Genomic DNA, 9,979 nt, shown 5'->3' on the forward strand with positions numbered 1-9,979 from the left:
GCTGTATAGAAAGAAGCAACATAGGCCCATCGTGGTGGTTCATGCCTGTAATCCTGGCACTTTGGGAGGCCGAGGTGGGTGGATTACTTGAAGTCAAGACTTTGAGACCAGCCTGGCCAACATGGCGAAACCCCATCTCTACTAAAAATACAAAAGTTAGCTGGGCATGGTGGCATGTGCCTGTCATCCCAACTACTTGGGAGGCTGAGGCATGAGAATCACTTGAACCCAAAAGGCAGAGGTTGCAGTGAGCCGACATCGTGCCACTACACTCCAGCCTGGTGACAGAGAGATACTTTGTCTAAAAAAAAATAAAAAGGCAACATAGAGGAAGAAAACTTTGATATACAATGCAATCTCTCGGAAACTGCCCATTACCCCTGTTGTGAGACCCTCTGGCCTTTAGTTTTCTTGGATACTGAAATGAAACCCAGTTACTGCAGTTGTGAATCTGGATACCTAGTGCCAATATCAGTCATCCACTGATCCTACTGTTTGCAATCACAATGTCTTTAGTGTACCCACTTTGCTCTCTCTCATGCAAGTATCCTGTAAGACAGTGCCATCCAGTAGAGTTTTCTGTGATGATGGAAATGTTCTATGTCTGTGTTGTCCAATAGGGAAGACACCAGCCACATGTGGTCACTAAACACTTGAAATGTGTCTAGTGTAACTGAGGAACTGTATTTTAAATTTTATTTAATTTTAATTATTTATAATTTAAACTTAAATCTCCATTATGTGGCTAGGGGCTACCATATTGGATAGATTTTCTCTAAGGTATTGGGACTGAGTGTTTGGATAATCTCACTGGTTTATTATACAAGTGAGAACAGTCTTTCCTTTATTTTCCAGGTAATCCCAGGAATTAAACTAACTAACTCAGATCATCAGAATAGGTTGAAATTTCACTGCATCCTCAGGTTTTGTTGATAATTCTATCATGCCCTCAATGCTTGATGCAACCAGGGAGATTCCAAGCCTCTCTTCCTGATGAAGTCAGGGGAGACAGAGAGACTTGTGGAAAGGTCCCTTTGCCAATATGCATCTGGGGAGAGCACGGAAGGCAGCGCTCTAATTGCTCCATGGCCACAGAGTGGCATGGAGGCATCTGGAAGGTTCTTTTTGTTTCTGTTTTTTGGCCTCTGAGAGAGGCACAGAAAAGGCTAAAAGGGGGAATTATAACACCTCAGAGGCTGCCACCAAAGAAAATGGCCCAGACCAAAACCAAAACAATAGTAACAGTAACGAAACCAGGATGACACACATCCCAAAGGATGTGAGAAAGACAGAGTATGACAGTGGACCTGAAGCCTTGCTTGCATTACAAAATTATGGTTCCTCCTAGGGCCACCTGGAGTACATTTGACTCCTTTGGATGACAAGATCAGAGCAAAAAACCCTGGATGCACTGAGCTTACGTCCAAACAGAGAAAATACAAAAATGACTAAAATGACTCCCCAGAAAACCTGAGTTACAGACAAAACAATAATAGTTATTATTGTACATAGATAATGAAGGCATGGTCAAGTGTATTCACAGCAGTTTTGTTTATAGTGGTGAAAAAAAAAAGAGAGAGAGACGGAGAGATTAGAACAATAATACAAACAACAACAGAATAAAATCCTGTCAATAGTGGAGTGGATAATTTGCAGAATTACTGAGAAAGTAGCACTATACCACAGTGAAAATATGTTCATTAGTGTGGAAGAATTTCCAAGATATTGAATGGAGGAAGCAAGTCCCAAAATAATATTTGAAAACATTATATAAGGTAGCGGGCAAAGCTGAGTAATACTTGATTTAGGGATACATACGTAAGTGGTAGCAACTATAAAAAAAAAAGTAGAGGCCAGGCACGATGGCTCACACCTATAATCTCAGCACTTTGGGAGGCTGAGATGGGGGGATCAGTTGAGCTCAGAAGTTGGAGACCAGTCTGGGCAACATGGTGAAACCCTGTCTCTACCAAAAATACAAAAAAATTAGCCAGGCATGGTGGCACATGCCTGTAGTCCCAGCTACTCAGGAGGCTGAGGTGGGAGGATCGCTCAAGCCCAGAAGGTAGAGACTGCAGTGTGCCGAGTTTGCACCACTGCACTCCAGCCTGGGTGACAGAGTCAGATCCTGTCTTTAAACCAGGCTGGGTGCTGTGGCTCATGCCTGTAATCCCAGCACTTTGGGAGGCCAAGGTAGGCAGATCACCTGAGGTCAGGAGCTCGAGACCAGCCTGGCCAACATGGTAAAACCCCGTCTTTACTAAAAATACAAAAATTAGCCTGGAATGGTGGTGCACGCCTGTAATCTCAGCTACTTGGAAGGCTGAGGCAGGAGAATTGCTTGAACCCGGGAAGCAAAGGTTGCAATGAGCTGAGATTGCACCACTGCACTCCAGCCTGGGAGACAGAGCAAGACTTTGTCTAAAACAAAACAAAAAACCCCAAAAAACAAACAAAACCAAACAAACAACTCCCTACCCCCGCAAATAAATAAACAAACAAAACCCCCCCAAACCCCCAAAAAAGTAGAGAAGCAAGGCAAAGCCAGGATAGTGGTTACCTCTGGGAGGCGAGGTGAAATGGAATCAGGAGACGCTCACTCGGGGCTTGCATGGCAATAGGAATGCTCTTTTTCTTAACCTGTGTCATGGGGAGAAAGTTTTTATTTTCTTCCACTTATTATTAAAGTGACCTATAATGCTGAGCAAATAGCATATGTACAATATGATACCCTTTCTGTAAAGTTTAAGATCAAGTAGAACCATATACTCTTTGTGAAGTCATATTAAAAGCATACAAAATACCCCAAGTTCAGGGTAGGGGTTGATTCAGGGGAGAGAAAAGAACAAAGGATCATGCAGAGTTCACAGGGGCTTCAACTGAGGCAGTTATTTTCATTTTTTATTTCTTTAGCCTACTGGGGCTTGTTATATTTTAATATGCCTGAGATATTTCAACAGAATTATAAAAAGCCGACGCCAGTGCGGCTTCACGGGAGAATCTGCAGGTAATGCAGACCTGGAACTGCAGATGGACTGCAGAGGAGAGCAAATGAGGAAAGAGGAACGCTGGGTGACCTGTAGGTACGTGACAGATGCCAGAGACAGGAAGAAGTCCACAGAAAACCTGCGTTCAGAGCAAGGAGATCGATAGGGAAGTGTTAGGCCTGCTGGCTGGGAATAATAATGGCAGCAGATGGCTGAGAGAAAGCAGAGGGGCTCAGTAGCTCATTCATTCACTCATTCATTCATTGGGCATATTTTAATGGACTGTTTCCACGTGGAAGGCTTTGTTTCACTCATCTCCTGTTTTGTGTGTCTTCTTGAACAAGCGGAGACCACACTGAAGGGATTGAAAAATTTCAAACATAATCAGTGTATGATAGGAAAGGGGTTATTAAGAGACCACTTTGTATCTTGCCTTTTTTGTTTGTTTGCTTGCTTGTTTTTGAAGGACAGCCTAGGACAGGAGTTAAGGATATGGGCTCTTCAAACAGACTGCCAGGGTTTGAATTCCAACCAATTTTAGCTGTGAGCTGAGCTCTTGAGCCAGTTGCTTTACTTCTCTATGCCTTAATTCCATAGTCTGTGCAAATATGAATGACAGTATCTACCTTCGGGGTGGAGTTGTGAGGATTGAGTGAATTAATGTACACAGAGAGCTCAGAACACATGCCATATAAGGTTTCCTATTATTATTAGTTCTAGCATCCCTAAGTTTACTTAAGTTTGAAGGACAAATTAATTAACACCTTAGAAACGACGTCAGAAATGGTCATGACAATTGGTTACTCAAGAGGACATGAGTGTGGAGAAATGCGATGGGGTTGGAATAGGAAAGGAAGATAATGAGATATGTCCAGGTAGAGAAATAGACTGGAGATAAAAATTCAGGATCAGTAGCAGATCTCAGTGGTTGACCTTAGAAACAGTTGTTAAACTCACTGGATACATTTCATTATGAATAAAAGCTTTCCCTACTACTATTCAAGCGAGAAATTTTATCTTGGCTTCATAGCTCCCATATACTTTCCTTGTAGGATAGCATAAGTTTGGAGTTCTAGCTTGCTTCCTGTATTCCATTTCTGAAGTGACTTGAATGGACAGCACTCAACATCAAGGAGGGAGAAGATAATGTCATCTATAAAAGTTATTAGTAGCTCACATGGGACCAAATAACATAATGTGGAAAAGGGATGCAAGCTTGTTTTAAAGAAGGAAAAGCAAATTCCAGCATGATTTCCTTCTGATTCATCACAAAAAACTTTATGGGCATTTAACCCTCTAGTTCTCTGCTCTATTCACTGATAATGAGGCCCAGAAAGTATGTATTAACATTTTGTTACTTTATATTTTTTCCAGGTTTATTTCAGTAAGTAGAGATCTGAAAATAGTATTTTTGAGGTACTTCTATACAGCATTTATTTCTTATATCTGGGATTTTTTTCTTTCTTTTTTTTTTTTTTTTTTGAGACGGAGTCTCGTTCTGTCACCCAGGCTGGAGTGCAGTGGCATGATCTCGGCTCACTGCAAGCTCCGCCTCCCGGGTTCATGCCATTCTCCTGCCTCAGCCTCCCGAGTAGCTGGGACTGCAGGCGCCTGCCACCATGCGCGGCTAATTTTTTGTATTTTTTAGTAGAGAGGGGGTTTCACCGTGTTAGCCAGGATGGTCTCGATCTCCTGACCTTGTGATCCGCCTGCCTTGGCCTTCCAAAGTGCTGGGATTACAGGTGTGAGCCACCGTGCCCGGCCATATCTGGGATATTTTAATATCATTGAAATGTATGTAAATTCTAGATGCATATGTTACTATGCTGAGGGTCATTCAAAGCAGTGTAAGTTGCTGTTGTCCTCAGGAGGCCTTGCCAATTACAGTCTGTGTCAGAGACTTGTGCTCATTTTTCTTTTTCTTTTCCCTTTTTTCTTTTTTTTTTTTTTGAGACAAGGTCTTGCTCTTTTACCCAGCCTGGAGTGCAGTGGCACTATCATAGCTCACTGCAGCCTCAAACTCCTGGGCTCAAGTTATCCTTGCATCTCAGCATCTCCAGTAGCTGGGACTACATGCATGCACCACCTTGCCCAGCTAATTTTTTAAAAATTTTCTTCCCTAGAGATGGAGTCTTCCTATGTTGACAAGGCTGGTTTTGAACTCCTGACCTCAAGCAACCCTCCCACCTCAGCCTCCCAAAGGGCAGGGACTACAGGTAGGAGCCACCGTGGCTGGCCCAGGTGCTTGTTATTTTTGCACTTCTTTAGCACTACCAGCAACTTTCTGTAGCCCTAAAAGCCAAGGGTTGAAAACTAAATTTCTGGAGAAAAATAAACCTTGGATAATTTTGCAGACTGCCTAAGCTTTCCGTTTTATTTATTCAATTATTATTGAATGCCTAAGTCGGGTGGGTCATATTGATTCTGAAGACACTGAATCTAATGGTAGATTTTTGGGGGAACACTTCATTAAGCTTCTAATTTAGTTGGTTTCTTGTGTCACTATGTTCATTGTTATTGACTTTCTCTTTCTGCCTATTGATTTCTTGGACTCTATGTGCTTTTTCCAATAGTGTCAATCTGAAGTGGTTTTCTTCTAATAAGAAATGCCAGGTCACTGTCTGGGGAGCCATAGACAATTTGATGGTGATTGTGCTTGGAAGGTGTTTTAGGCAAGGAATTGGCCTACACAGGGCCACCTCATCTTATTTTGCTTGGCTCACTTATCACTTGTTTTAGTCTTGAAACCAAGAAATCTCAGTATCCATCTTAGTGTGTGGTCTCTGATTTGGAAGAAATGACTTGGCAAGATTTTTAGAAACAGTAAGAGCTCCTCTGGATCATGTACTTACTCAACATCATGGAAAAATGGGACAAAATTCTTTCCGAAATTGCAGCTAATTGATAAGAATAATGAAGAGGGATGTATTGAGAGAGAGCATTTCACTGCTTGGTGATAATTTAGCTTTTAAAACAACGTTAAGAACGAAATCACTAACCAAAGCAATAACAGCAACTTTTCTACCAGAACAGACATTTCTAATTAATTCCTTGGCCATTAAACCCTACAGGCCAATCCAGATGAGCAATAAAAAAACAGTGAGAGAAGAGTGCTGGAGAAAGTTTTCCTTTTTTGACTGTCAGCATTAACAGTCATATTTTTTCACTGTTCTAAGTAGCAAATTGTGAGTTGCAAAAATGGCTAGGGGAAAATTTTTAAGTCTGAAATATTCATTACCTACTTACTAAAGTAGAAATTCCATCTGTGTGCCATAAAATTAAGTGATTCTAAGGAAAGTAATAGCTTTTAATATTCCTTCAGTAGCTCCTTTGTGACAGTTTCTGAGTTTGGCTGAAAAGAAGCAACACGGCTCTGATTTTCTTTCCAGAAGATGATGATTTTGGAATGGGAGCATTAATTTCCCTTTTGAATTGTGTACACAGCTACTTTCCCAAAAATACTGAAACTGAACATATCTTGTCCCTGTTTTCCTTCTGATTTCAGGACATATAATGATTTGCCTTCCGTAACTGCAGATGGGTGGGGGCCCTCCCCTTTCCCTTAGCGCCCTTCTTAAATTCTTTGCTGGGATTAACATTAAGCCTAATTTGAATAGGAATACACTCTCCTGTGTCGGGTGGCCAGCAAAACCGCAGGTTCTGCTGCTTTTCACATTAAATGGTGTCAAAAATTACTCGAGTTGAGGATGAGTGTCTTTCACTGCGTAGATGGAAAATATCTAGGACTGGGCTGGATGCATCCCGGCCCAAGGCAACACCTCTAAATGTGCGTGCACAAAAACAATGCCTGACTTTCGTGAGTTCTTCACAACTTATAAGATATATTGACGTAATAACTTGACATACACTATGATCTTAATGTTTATGCTCCCCCATCCCTAATTCATATGATGAACTCAAATCCCCAGAGTGATGGTATTAGGAGGTGGGGCCTTGGGGAGCTAATGAGGTCATGGGGGCAGAGCCCTCATGAATGGGATTAGTTCTTTTGTAAAAGAGGCCAAGGGGAGACTCCTAGCTTCTTCCACCGTGTGAGGACACAGCCTCTAGCCATGCTAGATTTTTGATGCTGAATCTGCCAGTGCCTAAATATTGGATGTCTCAGCTTCTAGAATTATGATATATAAATTTCTGTTGTTTATAATCTACCCAGTTTATTATACTTACTAAAAAATAGTCCAAATACAATAAATATATAGTCCAAAAACAGTAAATGTTTTCTTAGCTTGAATGGATCAAGAACACATAATTGTTATTATTGTATCCTGAAACAATTGAGGTAGGCATGGCAGAGATTACTGTCTCCTCTGTACAGGATAAGGAAACTGAGGTATGAAAACAAAACTAAAAGAATTTTCCAAGTTCACTCATCCAGTAAGTGGTGGAAACAGAACTAAAACTCAAGCTTCTGAATCCTTTATTTTTGAGACAGAGTCTCACTCCGTTGCCCAGGCTGGAGTGCAGTGGTGCGATCTCAGCTCACTGCAATGTCCGCCTCCCAGGTTCAAGCAATTCTCCTGCCTCAGCCTTCCAAGTAGCTGGGCATGAACCACAATGCCCGGCTAATTTTTTTTTGTATTTTTAGTAGAGATGGAGTTTCACCATGTTATCCAGGCTGGTCTCGAATTCCTGACCTCAGATGATTCACCTACCTTGGCCTCCCAAAGTGGTGGGATTACAGGCGAGAGCCACCGTGCCTGGCCCTGAATCCTTTCTAGGTTTTCTTCCCCCCAATTAAACCACATTTGTTCTATGCCACATTGGGTCATGCTATCATGGGGCTTTTTTTAATTATTTTTTTTTTACATTAAAAAAAAATAGAGATTGGGTCTCACTATGTTGGCTAGGTTGGTCTTGAACTTCTGGCCTCAAGCAATCCTCTTGCCTTGGCCTCCCAATGTGCTAGGATTATAGGCGTGAGCCACCGCGCCCAGCGCTATAATGGAGTTTTTAGATATCCACAAAGATGCAGCTACAGCAAAAATCAAAATGACGACAACAGATTTGGGAATGAGAGTGAGGGCTCAAGGTGCAATTCTACTGCTTTTTTGTTACGGGACCTTGAAACTTTTAAGTCAAGTGATTTTGTTTTTCCAAGGGAAGCATCCTCCTCCCCACAAAACCCCCCAAAATGTTACACTCCAGAGTTTCACAAGCCTTTCTCTCAGTAGAAAACCTGACTACTTTGTCCCAAATGAATGAAATAAATTTTTTCCTATATTTAAAATTTTTTGACTCAATAAATTGGTTATTATTATATCTTCACTGTATGAATAACGAAACAAAAGCTTAGGACTTCCACATGTACCTTTTCTTTTTTTTTTTGAGACTGAGTCTCACTCTGTCACCCAGGCTAGAGCGCAGTGGCTCAATTTTGGCTCACTGCAGCCTCAGCCTCCTAGGTTCAAGCGATTCTCCTGCCTCAGCCTCCTGAGCAACTAGGATTACAGGCACATGCCACCATGCCTGGCTAATTTTTATATTTTTAGTAGAGATGGGGTTTCACCATGTTGGCCAGGCTGTTCTCAAACTTCTGACCTCAAGTGATCCACCTGCCTCAGCCTCCCAAAGTGCTTGAATTACAGGTGTGAGACACCGCACCTGGCTACCACATGTACTGTTTTTAAACTTTTCTGATTTAAACACACTGTACTGATATATTATTAGGGCAATACAAAAATTCTAAAGAATGAGATAAAAAATATAAATAACATTTCTCATATTTTCTTCTTTTATGTCTCCAGTGGATCAGTTGATTTACTGGAGTATGTGCAACCCACATTGGAAATTGCTGTTCTAAAATATGAAGAAAATATTAATAGCAGACTATATTTATCAAGAACATATGAAACTTGTCACCTGTTTTTGTGACTCAATTTCACTAGTTCAAATCAAACATGGATTTCCAAGTACACATGTTAAGAATTAGAGCCTTAGACCTGCTTCATTCTGAAGGGAGAATTGTTACAATGAAGTAACTTGAAAAGATTAAATATATCAATATTAACCAATAATTTGGAGGTACTTTAACAGGAAGCATATAGTAAAAGTCCCTATGCATGAGGCTGTATGCCAATAACTGAGGCTGACTATAAGATTGAATGTTTATGTTCCCTTAAAATTCATATGTTGAAACCTACCTCTCAATCTGATGACATTAGGAGGTGGAGCCTTTGGGAGGTGAGTAGGTCATGAAGGCAGAGCCCTCAAAAATGGGACTAGTGCTTTATAAAAGAGAACCTGGAGACCTCCCTTGCTCCTTCTGCCACCTGAGTAAGAAGATGGCCATCTAGGCCAGGCACGGTGGCTCACGCCTGTAATCCCAACATTTTGGGAGGCCAAGGCAGGTGGATCACCTGAGGCCAGGAGTTCAAGACCAGCCTGGCCAACATGGTGAAACCCCATCTCTACTAAAAATACAAAAATTAGCCAGGCGTGCGGGCACGCACTTATAATCCCAGCTACTCAGGAGGCTGAGGCAGGAGGATCACTTGAACCCGGGGGGCAGAGGTTGCAGTGAGCCAAGATCGTGCCATTGCACTCCAGCCTGGGTGACAGAGTGAGACTCCATCTCAAAAAAAAAAAAAAAAAAAAAAAAAAAAAGAAGCAGATGGCCATCTATGAACAAGGAAGTGGACTCACACAAGACAGTGAATCTTCCAACAGCTTGAGCCTGAACTTTCTAGCCTCCTGAACTGTGAGGAATAAATTTCTGTTGTTTATAAGCCAACAAGTTTATGGTATTTTGTTATAGTAGTCTGAATGGATTAAGACAGAAATTGGTACCAAGAAGTGGGAGTGTTGCTATAACAAATATCTGTAATGTGGAAGTGTCTTTGAAACTGAGTAATGGGTAGAAGCTGGAAAACTTTTAAGGTGCATGCTAGAAAAAGCCTACATTGCCATAAATAGTCCTTTGAAAGCAATGTTGATGAGGGCTCAGAAAGAAAAGAGAACTGTAGAGAAAGGAT

The 9,979-nt window shown here is 41.4% G+C and overlaps 1 protein-coding gene across 2 annotated transcripts in view; it reads left to right on the forward strand.

Moving 5' to 3' along the window:
• AEBP2 (AE binding protein 2) overlaps positions 1-9,614 on the forward strand; it is a 160,950-nt gene extending 151,336 nt beyond the window's left edge. For both annotated transcript variants that reach the window (XM_055095458.2, XM_055095459.2), the window contains one exon: positions 1-9,614. This exon is cut by the window's left edge and continues 37,936 nt beyond it. The gene's annotated coding sequence lies outside the window, so the exon portion shown is untranslated.
• The last annotated feature ends 365 nt before the right edge of the window (positions 9,615-9,979 follow it).

Source organism: Pan paniscus, chromosome 10 (genome assembly GCF_029289425.2).
Source record: "Pan paniscus chromosome 10, NHGRI_mPanPan1-v2.0_pri, whole genome shotgun sequence".
Classification (NCBI taxonomy): Eukaryota; Metazoa; Chordata; class Mammalia; order Primates; family Hominidae; genus Pan; species Pan paniscus.